We start from the raw sequence: 20,691 nt of genomic DNA, 5'->3' as shown, positions 1-20,691 counted from the left end.
AACATTTTGGTAAGGACCAGTGATTGGGTAATAACTTTGAGGTCTTCTGCCGGAATAAAGGGTTTGATTTTTTTGAGATGCCGGAGTGTGAAAAGTGCACTTTTTGCTGTGTTTTTAATGTGGGAGTTAAGAGTAAGATTATTGTTGATGGTGATGCCAAGGGATTTGACTGATTCTGCGAGGGAGAGAGGGCAATTAAGGGCATTGAGGGCCGCTATCTATGATTGAATGGGGAGAGGGTTGTTCTTGGGCGAGAAGAGGATAATCTCAATTTTCTTAGGGTTGAGTTTAAAATGGTTGCTGTGGAACCAGGTTTGGATCTTAGTAAGTGCGGAGTTGAGGTGTATGATGTCAGAGTGGGTTTTAACTTTATAGTACAATTGCGTGTCATCAGCGTACAGATGGTAATTGATTTTGGCTTGTTTGAGGACCAGGGTGAGGGGTTCCATAAAGAGGTTGAACAGAGCAGGGGAGAGGATGGATCCTTGCGGTACACCAAGGGAGACAGGAGTTGGGCAAGATAGGGAGTTAAGAATTTTAACTTGTTGTGTTCTGTGTTGGAAGTAGGAGGTGAACCAGTTAAGGACAGTGCCATTCAGGCCAAAGCGATCCCTGAGTGTATTGAGTAGGGTCGGGTGGTACACCGTGCCAAAAGCAGCAGAGATGTCTACGAGGATGAGTAGGTAAGTCTCACCCTTGTCCAGGGCCAGGTGAATGTCATCGACTATGTTGAGCAGCGCAGTTTCCGTGCTACATCCTTTGCGGAAGCCCGATTGAAGGGGGTCAAGAAGGTTGAATGTGTTAATGTGTTCGTCCAGTTAAAGAAGGGCGCACTTTTCGAGAGCCTTGGAGAGGAGAGGAAGGGTGGAGATGGGGAGGAGGTTGTTGGGGTCAGTAGGATCACCTTTAGGATTTTTAGGAAAAGGGGTGATTTGTCTTAGTTGAAGGGAGGGGGGACATTCCCTGTTGAGAGGGAGGAGTTAATGATAGTGGTCCAGTAGGGGACACTGATGTGTTTGAGCTCTTGGACAAGTGAGGAGGGGAGAGGGTCTTTAGTGTGTGCGGATGGTTTGAGATATGAGAGGATGTTAAAGACTTCCCATTCAGAAACGGAGCGGAAAGTAAGCCGAGAGGCATTGTTTTTAAGCAGAGTGAAAGTAGAGGTGGGTTCAGGGGTTGCATGAGAGGGGAGGATGGATGAAGGTGTTGTGGGAGATTTTAAGTTTGGGGTATTAGGTGTAGTATCCTGTGGAGGTTGACGGATGGGCTGGGGTTGGGTATTACAGAAAGTGTGGTCGATTTTGGCAATTTATTCGACGAAAAAGCAGGCAATTTATTCACACTTGTTAATAGAGGTCACTGGGTTGGGTGGTGCAGGGGAGGTTTGGTTTCTAATAATGTTGAACAGTTCTCTGGGTCTGATTTTGGCATGTGAGAGTTGAAGGCGGAAGTAAGAAGCTTTTTCAGAGAAGATGTGTTTTTTATAAGAGGATCTGGCTTTTTTAAGGAGAGCAAGGTGGGAAGGTGTAGGGTGTTTTCTCCATGTTCTTTCCGCTAATCTGAGTGAGTGTCTCTCTCTATTTAGGTCGAGGGTAAACCATGATTTAGAGGGGTTGTTTTTGAGTGTTTTGCTTTTCAGCGGGGCAAGCTCGTCTAAGACCTCTGCGACTGTTTTGTTAAAGTGTTCCGTGAGTTCAATTGGATTAGAAGAGGGGGGGTGAGGATGAGATGGGATTGGAGTTTCAGTTCAAGGGTGCCGGGAGGGATTTGCTTAAGATTTCTGTTCAAGATAATAGTTTTGTTGTTTTTAATAGGAACAGGTGGGGTTGGAGGGGATATTTTGAACAGAATGAGATGGTGGTCAGACCACTCGATAGGGATGATAGGGATGATATTGGATAAGGATGTCAGGTCAGGGTTGGAGATGATGGCAAGAAGGTTGTTGAGAAGGTTGATTGAGGGGTCATCCGGTTCATTCCGGTGCAGGTTAAGATCTCCTAGGAAGATATCTTTGGAGTTGGAGAGTAGAGATTTTGTTAGAAGGTCCGAGAGTTCTTAGGCAAAAGGAAGGGTTCACCTGGAGGGTGATAGATATTATGAAGCCGTAATGGCGGGCGCTTTTCATTTTAAGTTCGGCTCCTAAGTATTCAAAGGTTGAATAGTCGTCATTGGTGATTGGGGAAAGTTGAAGTTCTTTTTAAAAAATTATTGCTAGTCCTCCACCTATTTTTATAGGCCTGTCTTTCCTGAGAATAGAGTAGCCAGGGGGGGGCGAGAAGGTCAAGGATGGGCGTGGAGTGGTCTTTGAGCCAGGTTTCGGTGAGGAATGCGATGTCGGTATCTTCATTTAGAATGGTTTCGTAGATTTCGGTTTCATGACGGACGGCCGAGCGGCAATTCACAAGCATGCAGTTGAGGGGTTTGGGGATGTTGCTAGTGACAGGGAGTAGTTGAACGGAGGTGAGTTGCGGGGGGGTCTGGGGGAGTTTGGATAGTTGGGGGTTCTGTTCATCCCCAGGATAACAGGGATCCTGGAGTGAGGGGGAGGCAGATCTATAGGCACGAGTTTGTTAGTGTACGTGTTGCAGAGTACGGATAGATCGTGTGCGGAGTAGGTATTCAAGATTCGAGGGGGTCTGTGGGAGCAGGGTAGGAGAGGCATTGTTGACCAATGTTTGAGGTATGGACGTTTTCAAGGGTTGGCGCAGGGAGCAGGTGGACAGGAGGGGCTTGCTGTGAGTTTGTCGGTTTTGAGCCGATAAAACTCTTTCCTGAGTAGGGTAAGTTCATCCACTAATGTAGAGAGATTGAAGTCAATTTTACGAAGTGCTTGGTTGAGTATGGATAGGAGGGAGTTGGGCGTGATTGCAATGGAGGGGAAGTAGGGGACAGATTGGTTAGGGTGGGAAAGATTACCGCTAGAAGATAGTGCTATACCAGGAGGCTTTGATGGCAGGTGTGTAGTGTTAGTATGAGGAGTAGGGAAGGCCAGGGGAGGAGGCAGGGGTGTGGACCAGAATTGGGATGATGGGATTGCCAAGATGTCAGGTGGACTGGTGTGGAGAGGGGAGGAAAGGGGGAGATGAGTGGGTGGAGTGTGGGGAGTGAGGGGGGTGTGGAAGTGGCGTGCTGATAGGGGGAAGATTGAGGGGAGGAAGGGGCAGGGTAAAGAGGGGCTATGGACGTTATGGGGCAAATTGGAGGGGTAGGAGGGGAGCTAGGGAGGGGGAAGGGAGTAGGAGGTATGTTGTCATTAGGGATCAAGGGAATTTGGAGGAGTGTGGTAGGGGATAGGAGGGGGACTAGGTTAAAGGAGGGGGGCATGATAGGGGAAACGGGGGTTGGAGTGCCATTACTGCTGGGAAAGGCCAGGGGAAGTAGGGTTTGTCCAAAAGAGGAGGGGGAGAGCAGGGAGTGGTCATGAGTGGGAGCCGGTGTGGGGCTAGGGTAGCAGATTGAGACAGGGAAGGGTTCCGAGGGGGGGAAGTCATTGGGGAGGGGGTTGAGAGTTGGGTCGGTTATGTCCAGGGGGTGAGGAGTCTGTCTAAGAGGGGCGTTGGAGGGCTGATAGGTGGCATGCAAGGGAACGGGGAGGGGGGAGCGAATTACGACCTTGGAGGTTTCAAGAGGGGGGATGTTGTTAGGGAGGAGGTTTGACAAAGTGGAGGCGGTGGGTAGCTGGGAGGTGTCGGGGGATTGGGAGTGTGATGGGGAGGGGTGGGTAGTGATAGCTGGACAGAGAGAGTGCTGAAGAGAAGTTCAAAGTATGTGAGGTGCTGTTCGGAGGCTTGGATCAGAATGTTTCTAGTTTTGTAGATGGAAATGGATATTTCACCAGGGTGGGGAGAGGTGGGGGAGGTGGTGAGTTTGTAGCCATGGGGGATTTTAATTGCGTTAGAGATTGGGAGGTGCCGTAAGAAGGTGCTCTTCCATTTGGAGGGGCATTTGGTGTAGAAGATATAGTTAGTTTTAATAGGGGACGTGGGGCTGTGGTAGTTGTCTTCGATTAGGGTTTCGGGATGACGGATAAGGAGTTTGTGTTTAAGATTCTTTTTGGCATTTTTGGTGAGGTGGGGAGGGTATGGGATGGTCCAGGAGTTAGGTCCATGTTTGGTGAGGGCGGGAAATTTGTCTGAAGGGGCAGGAGGAGGGCAAGGAGCAAGGGCAGAATCATGATGAGGGGATTTAGCAGGGGAATGAATAGGCAGGTAGGCTAAAAGAAGGGGGAGGTTTAGAGGAGGGAGGGTAGTTTTGGGTATCCCAGGAGCTGCACCGCACGGGGCAAAGAGGTAGAGGATTACGCCCAGGGTGGTATAATGTGTTAATCAGGTAGGGGGAGGGATATGAGGCAAATGATGGTGGTCACAGTGGCCGCGCCTCACAGGGCCAAGAGGTTGAGGTTTACGCCCAGGGTGGTCAATGTGTAATCCGGTAGGTGGAAGGGATTTGTAGCAAGGGAAAAGAGGAGGAAAGCAGGAGGGATGGGGGTGCGGAGAATGAGAGTTCAAGTATGCAGGAAGTGCAGTATAGCAGCATAGGTAATAAACATAGTATCAATACAGAAATTTGATCATGTATACAAAGTCGAAGAACCATAACAAGTGTGTTAAAGTGCATACGGCGGTGGGTCGGATTGAATAGTAGAGGTGGATCAGAGTGTTAGTGAGTGATAGGGAAGGGACAATAGCTTGTAGGTGAGAGAATCAATTCATCCAGTTTAAGATCCAGGCTGATTAGATAAGAAATAGCATGGGGAAGTGAGGAGAGGAAGAGGAAACTGCGAGCAAGGGGAAGGTCTTGTGAGGGTAGGTTCTGTGCAGATCGGAAAAGAGTGTATGAGAAAGGGTTAGAAGGGAGGGAAGGGGATCAGTGGGTGGGGTAAAAGTAGAAGGTGGGGGTACAGAGAGGGAGATCAAAATAAATAGCAAAGGTAAACAGTAATAGTACAGGATTATCAAGTGTAAGCAGGTCAGATTTGAACATTTGAGTAAAAAGTATTCATGGAACAGAAGAATACCGGAATTAAGAAAGTACATAAAGACCAAGTTAAATTAAATAGCATATAGGAGGGAGTGAGAATATCAGTTGTACCGTGTTTAAGTTAAAGGTTAAGGCCTAGAAGTATGAGCAGTAGAGCTAAAAAATATTTATAAGGAGGAAGCTTTCAGGCATCAGTATGGACAGTACTGGTTATTTGAAGTGCATGCAGGTATTATCCACTCTCATAACATCAATGGCCTCTACTATGCTGATGACATGACATGGCTGAGGCAGCTCTGTGAAAGGTGTGGGGGGGCAGGGGTCAGTGGGGGCTCCTGAGTGTATACTACTCATGGTGTTGGCGGTGTCTTCTGTGGTGACAGGACTCCAGGTGGTGACAGTGGACTGGGTTGCATTGCTGTTGTAGGACTAGAGTTGGTGCCTAGGTCCTGCTCATCGAAGTTGCTGTAGAGAGATCTGATCTTGATATGGAAGTAGGAGCTGAGTTTGTTGCAGAGGTCGTGGGAGGCAGGGACGTTGGATGATTTGCAGGGGGGGGGTTACTGATTTCTTGTAATATGCTGAAGAGGTCCTTAGAATTGAAGGAGTTGGTGAGTATTCTGTCTTGAATGAAATTCTTCTTCGTTCTTTTGATGAGTTAGTTGTGTCCTCTCATGATGGTCTTGTAGGTGGGACGTGCTTCGGGGGTTTTGCTGTTCCATCAGGATTTCTCGAGTCGTCAGCACGTGCGCTTGGATTCTCAAAGTTCGGTGGTGAACCAGGAGGATGTACTTTACCCCAGCCCATTCCCATACAATTGACAGCTCCAGAGCACACCACTGTCAGAAATGCTTGTCACCCTTTGTGGAGTTTGCCCACCTAATGTGGACATGTCCTAAGATTCATCAGTATTGGACGAGTGTACACTGCACGTTAGGGGACATATTGGCCATGCAACTTATTCCTACTCCTGAGATTGCACTACTGGGTTATGTTGTTAATTTCCCCAGGAAGGTTCATAAGATGGCCGCACTGGGATTCCTTTTGGCTAAACGTGAGATTGCACTTTCATGGGGTAGAAGACGCTCCCCCACTCTTCAATCCTGGTTGAAAAGCCTAGCGTTTTGCAATGTCAATTGTGAAGAATTCAGTACTCTGCTCCACAGCTCATCCAGACCAGTGGATATCTGGGGCCCATACAAGGAATACATATCCCGGTGTAAGGCGGCACAGGACTCACAATTTCCGGCTGCATTACCCCTGAGGGGGTGGGTTGAAGACCTCTCTGTATATGAGCGGAGATCTGCATGGGGTGCTCCCGGGGTATTCCGAAGTCGTGCAGCTGTCCGATGTGATCCCTCCCACTGGTGCTTGGGTGCTGCATCTTCATTCTTTAATTATTGTGTTATGTTGTGTTTCTGTGCCTGCGGCATCTTTAATCATTGACCACAATGCATTATTCTCAGCTGCTGTTCTATGAGCATATGTTTTTGGCTGATCTACCATGATGACACTCCACCAATGCTGTTCTTCTTCTACTTCATTGTATCATTGCTATTTTGTCTCTGTGTAAAAAACGGAAAAAATAAAGTGTTAAAAAAAAAGTATGCAATGGTAGTGGTGAACATGGCATGCGGCCCGAGAGGTCTGTAGGCGAGAGTGCCAAGGAGAGTCATTCTGGGGTTGATCTGCACTCGAAAATGGAGGTGTTCCATAGGATGTGAGGAGTCGGTTGTGGATGAATGGGAAGGATTTTTTGTCTACAATGGAGAGTCCACCTCCAAGGTGGTTGGGGCGGTCTTTCCTCTGGATATTGTAACTCTCAGAGACAGCAGTTGAGATGTCGGTTGCAGAGCTAGTGTTGGTCCAGGTCTCTGTGAGGAAGGCGATGTCGGTGAGAGGGTGTTGAGGAGGTCCCAGTTTTCTACTGTGTGTCTTTGCAGGCAGCATACATAGAGGAAGATTCAGCTCAGAGATTTGGTTGACTGGTGTGCGGTGGGTTGGAGGTGACAGTGGGGGTCTGGAGGTAGGTGAAGGTGCAGCGGCAGTGCTAGCAGCATAACTGGCCATGGGTGGTGTTTGGTGTCAAAAGCTGACAGTTGATGTTTCTCCTGGAGTTGAGTGCATGGAGGGTTACAGAGTTGCAGCGCTGGCGGGTCGGAGGGCCAGGGTTCCTAGTGCTGGATGTGGGAGGTTCGCGGGTGGGTCGAGGACGGGTGCAGATGGGCTTGACTTTGGCGTGATCTGGTGCACCAGCAGCACAAGTAGGGATAGGGGTAGAGGGAGGGTGAGACAGCTGGGAGGCGGGAGGGGCCTCAAAGGCAGCAGCGACATGAAGAGAAAAGAGGCAGGAAATAATGGGGAAAGGGAAGGGGAATCTCAAAAAAACAAGTACTGAAGCAGAGACCCAGAGAAATGGAAGAGTCAATGAAAGATAAGGGCAGATGCAGAGAAACGCAGGAATAAAAGACAAAGAAAAACTTGGGCAGAGGCAGAGAAACAGAGAAATGAAAGTCAATGAAAAACAAGGGCAGAAAACAGAGAAATGAAACTCAATGAAAGTAAGGGCAGACACAAGGAACCACAGACAATAAAGAGCAGATAAAACGATGCACAGTGAGGGAAAGAGCAGTGAAGAGGAGTCGGGAGGAGAGCAGAGGAGTCTCGGGTCTCAAACCTAAGTCAGGTGTTCTGGGAGGTGGAGGCACTGGCAGGCTGAGCTACGACCGAGCTGCATGCTGGGAGAGCAAAACCCAAGGGGTTATAAATGTAAGTAACCCTACCTTCCTCTACTAGCATGAAATTGGATCTGATAAACATATATTATAAATATATATTTATAATAAAAATATAAATATTGACAACCTCACTAGGGCTGAGCTGCATAGGATCTGCAGGAAAAGGGCTAAGTGTGGACAGGAAAGCTTCCAACGTGTATCTACAAGAGACTGCAAGCACTAAAAGTGAAGGATTATTCTCAGCTGCAGGAAGGACCCCACTGCCCCCCGGAGGAGAATCAGGATGCCCAGAATGGGGCAGGGAGCAATGTGTCTTCCAAGGGTATTTCACTAGTGGAGTTCAAAGACAGAAGGGAGGAGAGGACGCTCACAGTGAAGCTGGAGCTAGCCACGCTAAAACTGGATTCGAAAGAGAGGATGGCAAAAGAGAGACTGGCCATGGAAGAGTAGAGTATGACCCATGAGTTCAAACTCAGAGAGTTGGACTTGGGAGCCAAGCAGATAGAATACAGTAGTAATGGTGGCAGAATACCACAAGTGTCAATTGGAGAGGTGAGGTTCCACACACCCAAGGACCTGGTGCTTAGTTATTTAGTGGGATATGATATATATATAAATGATTCTCAGTTTTTGTGGTAGAACAGAGGGTAAACAAGGTCTGAGAGGGGTACAGGGCTGTAACTTGTGGCAGTACATACCCACGGTGGGGAGGGACACACTCCTTAAACTTGAGCTAGGGGATCAGTTCAAGTATGCCCCTATGAAGGCCATTCTTCTTTCCACATTTTGGATGACCCCTGAGAAATACCTTGGGAGGTTTAGGGACAGGCTCAAACTCCCAAACCTGTCCTGGGTGGAGTTCTTAGATTATACCAGCAATTCACTAAAGGGCTGGGTGAGAGACAGCAAGGTAGATGCATTTAATAAGCTGTAGAACATAATCTTCACGGAGGACATGTTCAATATTTGTTTTATAGTGGCTGCACCAACACTTAGTAGATATCAAGTTTGCTGTCCTCAGGAAGCTTGCAGAGAAGGCAGACCTCTAGGTCCACACCAGAGTGGCTAAATAGGTAACTGAGGCTGATCCCCAAGCAGGATGGTTCAGGTTCGCTCACAAAGAGAGAAGCAGGTCAAGGATTCCATAGACAATTCTCAGCTTTCCAGAGAAGGAAAGGGTTCCTATGACCCTTCTGAAAAGAAGAAGGGAGGTTGTGATGGATGGTGTCCCAGGGCACCCCACATCCAACTGCACTGCTTTTATTATTTCCATCTAGGACACAAGCAAGGGCATTCTGTCTGTCACAGAAATCCCCCACTGGTGGGACATATACAGGAGTGGCTAATATGTCATATGGGGTAATTGGTTCCTAGGGGCAGGAGAGCGATCATACAATAGTCTTCCATAGTCCATAGTTGTGGAGTGTATTCAAAGGATAGACTGGTGATCCCTGAGGGTGGAAGCCGTCATATCCAAAAGGTTAAATTGAATGGGGCTCCTACTACTGCTCTGAAGGTCATCAAGTCCAGCCAGACCATGGTAGTGAAAAGGCTTGTTTCCCTAGAACACTTCTGTGCTCTAGGGATACCTAACACATGCAATGGTGCAGGTCTTGTTCCCTGGTATCCCTGGAGCAGGTTGGGGAGGAAACCCAGAGAAGGGGCATAGTTACTCTCCAGGTGTCCATTGAGTGTATTCTGGGAAATGAGATGCCACTGGTCAAAGAAGAGCTAAAGAGGCAGCTGCACAGGACACCCTGAAAGCTTAGACATCTGGACATCCCCCTCACAAACAGAGGATAAAGAGGCGATAGATAAAGGGGCAGGGGGAGGAAGGACTTGCCCCTGACTACCATTCGGTCCCAGGCTACCACCTCTGGACTGGTGGGAAGCAAAGTGGAAATGAGGTACCTAATGCCTGGGGCTGTTATCCCACTCTCTGAGAATCCTCAGAGGTCACAAATCCCAGGGAGGACTCGTACCTAGCTCTTGACACTGACAGCTATCAGTGACCTCTGTTGGTTGTTATCCATATGTTCCAAATTTTCCTTGGGTTAGGGACATAAGTCTGATCCAAGTAGGGAAATGGACCCCATCACCTTGTTGGCCATGGTGGTATTGGTTGACTACTGGGATACATCTGTGCGCAAATTAAGGTTAGATGTTACATAGTTGGGGTCCACAGTTTACGAGAAGAGTTCCCCATGGGTCATTTCAGTGGCTTAGAAGAGTGTAGACAGAGGAATCCAACTGAATGCAGAGGGGTATTCAACTAGCACAGACATCAGGAGTAAAGGGCCAGTGTCAATGCTCTATCACCTAAAAAAGGAAGTCCATCAAGGTATTGATCAGTTCCCCCCAGCTTTAGGCTGGAAAGGGGTCATGTCTGACCTAGTCCTCTTTGCAGGGTCATCACCAAACTGTTTGCCTTCTTCCTCCTATTTGTTTGCTGAATTCTTTTTTGTTGGCCTTAGGACTCTGTGCACTTTAGCACTGCTAATCGGTGCTAAAGTGCATATGCTCTCTCCCTCAATCATGGTCCAATTGGCTTGTACCCAAATGGAATATTTCACTTACGTATAGGTCCATTGTAGAGTGGTATACCATATACCCAGGGTCTGTAAATTAAATACTACTAGTGGACCTGCAGCACCGATTGTACCATATGCTTATGTAGCCCTTTAAACATGTCCCAGGCCTGTCTCTGCAGCCTGAATGCAGTTTTAAACTGCCATGTTGACTTGGCATTTAAACCCCTTCTCAAGCTTTAAACTCCCCTTTTATTGCATATAGGTTATCCGTAACTTAGACCTGAGGTTGCTAGTTTTTCTACCATGCACCTACACACAAAAGTGTTCCAGTGCCTCCCCTTATATTCCAGGGGAGTTCTTATCTAGGCCTCGAAAAAGGGTGGGTCTGAAGAATGCCATGGACACTCCTGGCCGTAGCGGCAGAAAAATGTTGGCAACCCAGACACTAAACCCCCTAGTCTCCACCACAAATTTTTAATATCGAAAACACTCTGTGCCAATAAAAGATTTCACGCAGGATTGTGCATCAGTTTTAAACATCACTCACTCACTCTCTCAGCACAGGCCCCCACTTAGTCTTAGACGTGCCTCGCTATCTCCAGGTACAGGCTCGCCCTTTATCAAACGTGGATTTTAAAGGGCGAGGACAGCCGATGATGAAGCATGACACCTAGTGGTGTGAGAGGCCAGACCATACATTTTTTGTAATGTCTAATACACCCTAAATCATTGCCACACTGTGTCTCTACATGCATTAGGAATCAGACTTGTTAACAGGGTAGCTTCTTGTTATGTGTGTTACACACTAAAAAATTACCGGTGCTCAGCCTCTTGTCACTTGGCAGAAAGTAGTCGGGTTAATCTAAAGAGGCAATATATAACATATTTGTGCAGCACAACACACAGTAACACAATGAAAGCACCACAAAAAAACTGGTTTACAAAAAGAATTAGGATTTTGTAAATAAACAAGACCAAAATGACAAAAATCCATAAGTATAAGTTGAGCTATGAATTTCAAAAGGTTAAATATAGTTCTAGCACTTAGAAGCACATAGAGCCATAATGCGTTATCCGGTCACGCTGGAGCAGGAAATCGTCAGGAGTTCAGGCCACCACTGATGGAGCACAGGCAGGCTACCTGACCCACTCTGGGCCCACTGAGCAAAAGTACCTTAGTCCCTGATGCAAAAATGACATGGGTGATGAGATGATCGATGCATCAATCTAACTCCCACAGTTGACTAGATGTGTTGTATTCCTCCATCCATGTGATGGTAATGCATTGGTTTCCGAAGTCGAAGCACCAGGTCCTTGATGCATTGAATCCAAGCAGATGCACTGGGTTTCTCCAGACTTGTCAAAGGGATGCGTTGATCATCCTTCAGTGATGGCGGTAATGGGTGGTCAGTGTTGAGGTTGATGCAGCGGTTGCACTGATGCTGGTCAGGCCCCAAGTGCGATACGCACATTCTACTGCAACAACAGGGTTGATGTACCACTTCTGCTTCAACCAGACAGAAGAGGTGTCAATCTCACTGGTGCAAGTATCTGGGTCCACTTCCAGTGAACAATAATTGCAATATACCCAGAGAATGGGGAGCGTCCCCAATCTGCATTTGAACTTCAAATTCTAAATAATGTATTTAAGATTTGTTAAAGTAATTGCAAAAAGTCTCTTTCTTTTCTTTTCTTTCCGTGATTAGATTTGTATTCACTTTGCAGTGTCCATAGTCTTTTTAGTTCATTTTATTTAAACTCATTTATCCATAACATGAATATGCCCAATGTGTTTCGGGTTGCACCCTTCATCAAGGACTTAATCCTACCAAAATAGAAGAAACTTGAACTCAATTTAATGCTGTAAAATGTTTCTTCCTATAGATATATGAGTTCAAATAAAATGAACTAAAAATATTATGCAAAGTGAATACAAATCTAATCACAGAAAGAAAAGAAAATAAGAGAATTTCAAGTACTTTAGCACATCTTGGACAAGTTATTTTGAATTTGAAGTTCAAATGGGGACTTAGAACGGTCCCCATTCTCTGGGGATATTGAATTTATTGTTGATTTACTATACCTCACACTGAGGAGGATTTACCAACTGGCACCATTAAATGGAAATAACTAATTACAAAGTTTAGGAGTGAGTGCGTGAGTCTCACCATGAGTTGGACTGTGTTTATTAATATTTCCAATCCCAGTGAATCAGGCACAGGAGCAGGGGTAGAGACTCTGAGAGCCCTGAGTGTCAAGCATCAGGAGGAAAACCAATATGCCCTTGGTGATCACTTTGGTTGCAAGGCGAGGTCCAGCTCACTCTCAGCAGCATCAGAGAGCAGGAGACAGCAGAGCAGCACAGCAGAAAGCAGGTCTTCTAGATCATCAAGCTGGCACAGTATCAGTTCTTGTAGCAGCACAGCAGTTCTTCTAAAAAAGATTAGTTACATGTCCAGAAGTGTCTGATTTGAGGGGTCAATGGCCCAGTATTTTGAAGTAATCAAAAGAAGCTGGAACTATAGATTCTTAAGTTGCTTTATTAATTAAGATATTAAGTTATGATGTAACCCCATCAGGAGCAGCTGTCCTGCTGCTCAGCCCTCACTCAACTGACATTCACAGCACTGCACCATTCTAATCATCAAACATTCTATTCCACAAGTACTCTAGCTGAGCAGCAGGGAGATTCAAGATACAACATATCTCCTTTCGTTATGGGTACAATTGCATTAAGCAATAAAATAGTTGTCCATAAAATACACTCTAGTACACATAGTCAAAGATATTAAAACAATGCACTAATGTACAAATGGACAACACAAACTATATAATTTTAACACATTCTGCATTACTTCCTGTAATGAACAACTATCTTCATCCTACATCCTTATGCCACTAATTATACAAGTTGGCCAGACAAGCATAACTAGCAAGACACAAAGGAACGAACTTAACTCAACCAATATCAGGAAACAATGCGCATACCGGCATAATCAACTCTTACATAAGCTAATGAGTGACGAACTCCACACCAACTCACACACAACATTTGTTGTGAATATACTGACAGATGTGCGGCCTTGCCACTGCACACCAACACATACACAACATTAGTCGAGAAACAACACTTGGCGAAATATACTAACAGATGTGGGGGACAGTTCTTAGTAAATCAAACAACATAACTAAGGAGTGATTATATACAGCATAAACATCTCCTACATGAGCTAATGAGTGGCCTAACAACCCTGACGCCGACTCACACACACCACTAGTGTGGAACAGCTCTTAGCAAATCCAACAACACAACCAAGGAGTGATTATATACAGCATAAACATCTCCTATTTGAGCTAATGAGTGGCCCAACAACCCTGACGTCGACTCACACACACTAGCAGTGTGGAACGGCTCTTAGCAAATTCAACAACACAACCAAGGAGTGATTATATACAGCATAAACATCTCCTATTTGAGCTAATGAGTGGTCCAACAACCCTGACGCCGACTCACACACACCACTAGTGTGGAATAGCTCTTAGCAAATCCAACAACACAACCATGGAGTGACCATATACAGCATGAACATCTCTTATTTGAGCTAATGAGTGGCCCAACAACCCTGGCGCCGACTCACACACACCACCAGTGTGGAACAGCTCTTAGCAAATCCAACAACACAACCAAGGAGTGATTATATACAGCATAAATATCTCCTATTTGAGCTAATGAGTGGCCCAATAACCTTGGCGCCGACTCACACACACCACCGGTGTGGAACAGCTCTTAGCAAATCCAACAACACAACCAAGGAGTGACCATATACAGCATGAACATCTCTTATTTGAGCTAATGAGTGGCCCAACAACCCTGGCGCCAACTCACACACACTACCAGTGTGGGACAGCTCTTAGCAAACCCAACAACACAACCAAGGAGTGATCATATACAGCATAGTCACACACACACCATGAACTTCTGACAACATTCATTTTTTTTATTTTTTTGCATTTCTAGTTCTGGGACACTTTTTTCTAGACTCTTCTGGGCTCACTGTCCGGCTACTGTACATCTTCTTCTTAATTGACAAACTGGCTGTTGTTTCTTAAACCCTTGTGCAGTTCCTGTAACTTGAGTCAATTTTACTCTTCAAAATGAATTCCCTCTGTGAGGCAGGTCGTTTAAACATTGATTTGTGAGCACTGTTGCACTATTACGCTGTTCCTTTCCCACTCAACGTTCAAATGTACAATGAAGTCTCAAGGAACCATGCAGCACTTCATATGAAGGTTAAAGACAAACATTACGATTAAATGCGCTGCAGATGTACAAAAGCCAACAACAGCTCCTGTGTTTGCATCCGAAGAGTAAAAAGTTTACACCGCCTCTCTTCTCCGTGCTGCCTTCGTGTTACTAGGCAACAAAACGATTTGCTGCCATGACGTGAATAAAAGAGACGTGAAGACGTCAGCACGCAACTAAATGAGTCACCAGGAGCTGCGGCCTCTAACCCACGAAGGATGACGGTGACGGCATTCCTCCAGGCAACAGAGTCTCGTGGTAAGCGTTACTGCTTAGTTTCAAATGACGCACTTAAACCAACTGTATGTTGCGCTTGTTAAAATTCACACTCTCATTCAGCTGCAGAATATAGGAAAACAACTTGAAAACACCGGAGAGTTATGATTCCACTGTAACACAATTCGGTCGGTCTCCAAGTGCAGTCTGTGTTCACTCAGTTTTCCTTTCAAACGTATACAAAAGCAGCTCGAATTTAAAAGTAAACACTACTGAGGCAGTAACTCTTACTTTCCCAAATCATTAAACAGCTGACAAATGCCCTTCACTTCTTCTCCGAGGCTCGATTTAATGCCCCCGAATAACCAGCCAACTTCAAAACAACTAAAGACCTGAGCTGAATTCAATCTCTTGAATTACACTTAACTGGCTCTCAAACAGTTCTGCTGGCATTAACTACTATGATGTGCGCTGTAAGATCATGCAGAGTCAGCACACACATTTCCTCGAGGCTCGAATTACTGTCATGTGTCTGGCAGACCTGGGTTTCAGGGCGACTGATGACTGGGTCACTGATGGGGTTAAATTGCCAGACAACACTCCAGACACACTTATAACAGAAAGTCATTTACCTCGAGTTGTTTTCCAATTTACAATACCTTTCAGGATCCCTTTCCCAACCAGGCTTGTCTTCTCTTTTAGTAACAGTCAAGTCTCTGTAATGTCCTTAATATTCCTTCAATTTTCACGTACAGGTTCTTCAATAAATCAGGATAGTACTTCTTTTCCTCTTTTCTTTGTTCCAGTCCAATACTCCTTTTTCCTTTTAGATACTTTTTGAATTTGCACGCGTAGATTCTTCTTCACAGTGATCACCAAATGTCGCCAAATGAAGTAATCAAAAGAAGCTGGAACTATAGATTCTTAAGTTGCTTTATTAATTAAGATATTAAGTTATGATGTAACCCCATCAGGAGCAGCTGTCCTGCTGCTCAGCCCTCACTCAACTGACATTCACAGCACTGCACCATTCTAATCATCAAACATTCTATTCCACAAGTACTCTAGCTGAGCAGCAGGGAGATTCAAGATACAACATATTTCTACTCAGTTGTGCCTTTGAAGTAGGGTGACTTCAAAGAAGGGTCTTTGAAATGCACCAAAGCCTTTACTTCCCATCCCTGGCTCCAGACTATCTATAAAGGGTAATCAATCAATCAATCAGGAGTTTGTTAAAGCGCAACTACTCACCCGTAAGGGTCTCAAGGCGCTAGGGGTGGGGGGGGAGTTGGGGGGGTGCAGGTTCCATTCCATCAAGGAGGGGGTCTGTCGAAGAGCCAGGTTTTGAGGTTTCTTCCGAAGATGGGGAGCGATGTTGTCTGTCTGAGGTGGAGCGGAAGGGCGTTCCATGCTTTGGCCGCGAGGAAGGAGAAGGAGCGGCCTCCCGATCTGGTCTTTCTGGTGCGGGGGACCACAGCGTAGGAAAGCTGGGCTGATCATAGGGTCCTTTGGGGTGCGTGGAATTTGAGTCGGCTGTTCAGGTATGCTGGTCCGGTGCCGTGGAGGGCCTTGTGTGCGTGGGTGAGCATCTTAAAGGTGATTCTCGCCTCGACGGGGAGCCAGTGGAGTGTGCGCAGGTGCTGGGAGATGTAGCAGTGTTTTGGCAGGTTGAGGAGCAGTCTTGCGGCGGCGTTCTGGATGTTCTGTAGCTTGCGGATGAGGTTTTTGTTTATTCCGGCGTAGAGTGCGTTGCCGTAGTCGAGTCTGCTGGTGACCAGGGCGTGAGTGACTGTCTTTCGGTGTTCGAGGGGGATCCATTTGAAGGTCTTACGAAGGAGGCGGAGGGTGTGGAAGCAGGAAGATGAGACAGAGTTGATCTGGCGGTCCATTTTGAGCTCGGAGTCCAGAATGATTCCCAGGTTGCGTGCGTGGTCTGTGGGGTTGGCGGGTTTCCGAGGGCGGTGGGCCACCAGGTGTCACTCCAGGCGTCGGGGTTTGGGCCCATGATGAGTACTTCTGTTTTGTTGGTGTTTAGTTGTAGGCAGCTGTTTTTCATCCATTTGGCGACGGCTTCCATGCCTTCTCGAAAGTTGCGTCTGGCGGTGTTGGGCTCGTTGGAAAGGGAGAGGATGAGCTGGGTGTCGTCTGCATATGACACGATGTTGAGTCCGTGGGTTCTGATGATTGGGGCAAGTGGAGCCATGTAGACGTTGAAGAGCGTCGGGCTGAGGGAGGAGCCCTGGGAGACTCCGCAGGTGATAGGTGTGGGGTCCGAGAGGAAAGGGGGGAGTCTGACCCGCTGCGTCCTGCTGGAGAGGAAGGAGCAGATCCAGTCGAGGGCCTTGTCCTGGATTCCTGCATCGTAGAGTCTGCGTATTAGGGTGCGGTGGGAGACTGTGTCAAACGCCGCTGATAGGTCGAGGAGGATGAGGGCTACTGTTTCTCCTTTGTCCAGTAAGGTGCGGATGTCGTCTGTTGCGGCGAGGAGGACGGTTTCCGTACTGTGGTTTTTTCTGAAGCCGGATTGGGAGGAGTCGAGGATGTTGTGTTCTTCAATGAATGTGGCGAGTTGGCTGTTGATGGCTTTCTCGATGACTTTCGCTGGGAACGGGAGCAGGGAGATGGGTCTGTAGTTTTTGAGGTCGGTGGGGTCCGCTGAGGGTTTCTTTAGGAGGGGGTTGACCTTGGCGTGTTTCCAGTCGTCGGGGAATGAGGCGGTCGCCAGGGAGCGGTTGATGGTTTGGCGGAGCATGGGTGCGATGGTGTTGGCGGCTCTGTTGAAGATGTGGTGGGGGCAGGGGTCTGTGGGGGCCCCTGAGTGGATTGACTTCATTGTCTTCAGTGTGTCTTCGGTGGTGAGGGCTGTCCAGTCATCAATCGCTGGTTTCCGGGTGTCGAGGGTGGTTGGTGAGGGTTCAGTGTGTTGGTTGTCTTCGTCGAAGTTGTCGTAGATGCTCTTGATTTTGTGGTGGAAAAAGATGCTGAGTTTGTCGCAGAGGTCTTGTGAGGGAGGGATGTCGGTAGACTCGCTGGTGGGTTGGGCGAACTCCTTGATGATGCTGAAGAGTTCCTTGCTGTTGTGTGCGTGGGTGGAGAGTCTGTCTTCAATCGCTTTTTTCCTCGTTTCTCTGATGAGTTGATGGTGGGCGTTGGTGGCGGCTCTGAAGTTGTTGTGGGCTTCTGTGGATTTGGTGTTTCTCCACGCCTTTTCGAGGCGGCGGCATGTGCGCCTGGACTCTCGAAGTTCGGTGGTAAACCATCTGGCTTTCTTGGCACGGGTATTGTTGTTTTTCTTGAGGGGGGCTATGGTGTTGGTGCTGTCCGAGATCCATCTATGCAGGGTTCGGGCTGCGGTGTTGGGGTCGTCGTTTTCCGCGATGGTTGGGGTGGAGTTGTTGAGTGAGGAGGTGAGCTGGTCATCGGTGATTTTGGTCCAGTTTCTTTGTGGAAGCAGGTGCTGGTGTCTGTGGATGGTGGGTGTTCTGAAGGTGAAGTGGACGCAACGATGGTCGGTCCATGGGAGTTCGGTGGTGTGGCTGAAGGTGATGGAGTTTCCTGTAGTGAAGAGGGGGTCGAGGGTGTGTCCTGCTGAGTGCGTGGGCTCGGTCACGATCTGGCGGAGTCTAATGTTGTGGAGGTTGTCCAGGAGGGATGTGGTGTTGGGGTCCAGTTGATTGTCGAGGTGGAAGTTGAGGTCTCCCAGCAGGGTGTAGTTGGTGGATGCGATGGCCTGCGGGGAGATAATGTCCGTGATGGAGTTGGCGAAGGGTCCGCGGGGTCCAGGGGGTCGGTAGATGAGGGTTCCTCGGAGGGCTGCGGTGGGGCTGGCCAGTATCTTGAAGTGAAGGTGTTCCATCAGTTCTGTGGACTCGTCAGGGAGTGTGCTCAGGCGGAGGCTGGATTTGCGGACGATGGCGATTCCTCCTCCTGGGTGGATGGGGCGGTCCTTCCTGGAGATCTTGTATCCTTGGGGGATGGCGATGGCGATGTCCGGTCCCGAGGTGGTGTTTGTCCAGGTTTCGGTGAAAAATGCTACGTCTGGGGTTGTGCTGTCGAGGAGGTCCCAGATTTCTGTGGCGTGTTTGTGGAGGGATCGGACGTTGAGGAGGATGCATTGCAGGGTCTTCGGTTCGGTTGTGTTCTTGTGGGCGGGTTGTGCTGGATCCGTGTTCTTGGCGGTGCTGCAGGTGTGCCGGCAGCGGTGACAGCTGAAGGGTCCATGTGTGTCGGCTGGTGATGCTAGCTTGCAGTTGTTGTTGCAGTCTGGGTTGAGTGCGTGGAGTGCTGCTGGGTCGTAGCGTTGGCGGGGCGGAGGTCCAGGGTTCCTGGTGCTGGTCGCAAACGGGTCGCAGACGGGCGCAGAGTGCTTGCCTTTGACGCGCCTTCGGTGCATCAGCGGCGCGCCCGCAGCCCGCGGCCGCTGCGGGCGCGCCGCTGGTCCTCCGCCCCGCCAACGCTACGACCCAGCAGTCTCCACGCACTCAACCCAGGCTGCAACAACAACAGTGGCCGCCATTAAGTAGGGGTCGGGGAGGGCTGGACAGCTGGGAGGCGGGAGCGGGGAGGGGAGCTGGATTGGGCCGGTCGTGCGGGGGCAGCAGCGGCAGGGAGAGGTAAAGGGAGGAAAGAAGGGATAAAGAAAAAAGGGAAAATAAGCAGAAATAAAGCACAAAAGAGCAGAGATGCAGAAAAGAGCAGAAAGGTGAAAGATAGAAAGGGTAAAAAAACGAGTGAAAACGAGTGAAGGAGCAGAGGGAGAGAAAGGGAAAATGGGCAGAAATAAGGCACAAAACAGCAGAGGTGCAGAAAGGTGAAAGATAGAAAGGGGAAAAAAACGAGTGAAAACGAGTGAAGGAGCAGAGGGGGAGAAAGGGAAATGGGCAGAAATAAGGCGCAGAAGAGCAGAGGTGCAGAAAGGTGAAAGATAGAAAAGGGAGAAAAACGAGTGAAGGATCAGAAAGAAAGAAAGAAAGGAGACAGAGGTCCACTGGACCAACAGGGATTAGGCGCAGGGAAACCTGCGGGTGGAGGAGGGCCTCGATCACCAACACTCAAGAGTGCAGGGGCAGAGGCACCTCACTTAATGGTGGAGCTGCGAGGGTGGGAGAGCAATTTCACTGACAATGAGTCAGTGGTCTTGCTCGCCTGTCCCCGCAGTGGCCGCCATTAAGTAGGGGTCGGGGAGGGCTGGACAGCTGGGAGGCGGGAGCGGGGAGGGGAGCTGGATTGGGCCGGTCGTGCTGGGGGGGGGAAGGGGCCGCGGGGGCAGCAGCGGCGGGGAAAGGTAAAGGGAGTAAAGAAGGGATAAAGAAAAAAGGGAAAATAAGCAGAAATAAAGCACAAAAGAGCAGAGATGCAGAAAAGAGCAGAAAGGTGAAAGATAGAAAGGGTAAAAAAATCACTCCTTTCTGTGGGGACAGGATACTGCCTGTTCATGTGTAAGTGTCAGCTCCTCCCTCCAATCCTGCCCAAGATGAGACATCAGAATGCAGAGGGGCACTCAGACACACCTACCCTTCCTGTGTATGTGGCTTACTAGAGGGAATGTACAAAGTGAAACTTTCTCCCACCCCAGACATGTATTGGCACACAGAGCTGCAAGAGCACAGAAATGGGCACTTTTGTAAAAGTGTAATTTCTAAAATAGTAATGTTAAATCCAACTTTACCAAAGATATAAAACATGACAGACTTTTTCCTTTCTAATCCAAAATTACAGCTTAAGATGTGTAATAAGGAATTCCAAATGTTAACCTATGAGATGAGCAGGCCTCACTGTAGTGAAAAACAAATGTAGGTGTTTTTCGCTACCAGGACATGCAGGAATCAAAAGTACACATCCTACCTATTACTTATACTGACCCTGCCATATGGGCTACCAAGGGCCTACCTTCGGGTGACTGTGTAATAAAAGGGGAGTTTAA

Source organism: Lissotriton helveticus, chromosome 7 (genome assembly GCF_964261635.1).
Source record: "Lissotriton helveticus chromosome 7, aLisHel1.1, whole genome shotgun sequence".
NCBI classification, from domain to species: domain Eukaryota; kingdom Metazoa; phylum Chordata; class Amphibia; order Caudata; family Salamandridae; genus Lissotriton; species Lissotriton helveticus.
The sequence above is the reverse complement of the archived record's forward strand: the minus strand, read 5'-3'. Positions refer to the sequence as shown.